Below are 1617 nucleotides of genomic sequence, written 5' to 3'. Positions count from 1 at the left end.
TGGAGATGTCAAAGCCTGCATGTGAAACCCTTTTGATTAGCAAACGGAAAACCACTACCTACTGGCCACTGGGATTCTGTTGGCTTCAGGGAGGCAAAGAGCCGTCTGCAGGTGACTGTGGAGGTTTGTTTCTAATTGATCATGGTTTCAAGTTCTGCATCCTTGATTGAAAAACAGAAACCAGAGGCATTTAAAATCCAAAGGAAGCCCAGTGAAAGGGAAAGGGCACTTCAGACCAGCAGACCTGGTTTGAAAGTCCAGCTGTTGGGAATATCACTCGATGTCTCTGAGTTTTAGCTTCCTCATCTGTGAGAGGAAAATAAAAGATACAGACTCCTCCGTCTTACAGGAAAGAAATGAAATGATATCTGCTCTTAGGTTCCAACAGTGCTGAGCTCAATGGACAGCACTCACAGCACTGCCCAGCCTGCATTTGTTTTCTGTCCAACATCAAATTCACACCACCCTGACCCCTCCTTGTAGATACAAGCATTTAGATGTTTTGTGGCTTCATTTGACTTCATAGCTAAGAAAATAAGTTTGCAGACAGCAAAGCACTGCTCCTAACATGTTACTAACCTCGTGTGGTATCTGAGAGTAGTCCGAGTTAAAATTCCCAGGTTTTCTCATAGGCAGCGAGGCAGATCACAGCCAAGTAACAGCATATCCTTAAAGGAAGATATTTCTTATGCTGCAGTCACATTTATAATTTTGATTAAAATTAATATTTTCACCTAACTCTGCTTCTCAGGTCCCGATTTAATATCCTCCAGGCACGATGGCCATGGGCCAGCGTGTGTTAATTTCTACAGCACTTAAAATAGCACGCCTGTCCCTGCTCCTAGGCACTCTCCTGACAGGCACTAGGTCTAGAGTTTGCAGAATTTCCTTCTGAGCCTCGTATCTGTGCAGACCACACGGAGTCTCCAGGACCCGAGTTCCAAAAGCCAGGTCGAGAACTTTGGGAAGAATTCACAATGAATTAGACAAAGATAAAATTCATCTTTTTTCATTTTTCATTTTAATTAATTTTAACAGATTCAATATGATTTGTAGATCCAAGTCTAAGAACACTGTGATATTCCCTTCCTCCCACCCTCCTTCCTTCAGCAAACTCTTTTTATATTTTTCCGTGCAGGAGTTGAGCACAGAGCTCATGTCAGAAGAAAAGAAGCATCAGGACATAAGAAAGTCGGGAGGGTATTTCAGAGCCTTGTACGGTTTTTCTGATTTCTTTGGGAACTATGTAAATGAATTCCTTAAATACAGACTGCCATTGATTTTTTCCGGTGTTCATTGATTCCCTCGGCATGGCTTCATGTGTGTCTTCTCCCCAAACATCCAGTATTGATAGTTCTCTGCCTCCAAGTCTGTCCCCAACCCATTACAAGTATATCATTAAAACCTGTTTAATTTCCTATGAAAGATTATATGGAGTGCACTTTTAGTGTAATCGTGTCAATAGTGGAAGATAAACCTATATTAGACTGTGCAAAATGCTGATTATCTGTCAGGGTAAATCTGTTTATTTCAGATACAGCAATTTGACAATGCCCTGGTCTTAATCAAGAAAGTACACGCTTGTGCCAGGTACCATTTGGTGAGGTTCTGAGGTCC

General features: G+C 41.8%; 1 protein-coding gene across 2 annotated transcripts in view; it reads left to right on the top strand.

The window, feature by feature from the left end:
* Positions 1 to 1617, top strand: part of ADGRL2 (adhesion G protein-coupled receptor L2) — a 695256-nt gene that overhangs the window by 6571 nt on the left and 687068 nt on the right. The gene's annotated exons all lie outside the window — the stretch shown is intronic.

Source organism: Oryctolagus cuniculus, chromosome 7, assembly GCF_964237555.1.
Source record: "Oryctolagus cuniculus chromosome 7, mOryCun1.1, whole genome shotgun sequence".
NCBI lineage: Eukaryota > Metazoa > Chordata > Mammalia > Lagomorpha > Leporidae > Oryctolagus > Oryctolagus cuniculus.
Note: the sequence above shows the minus strand (reverse complement) of the source record. Positions and strands in the feature narration are given on the sequence as shown.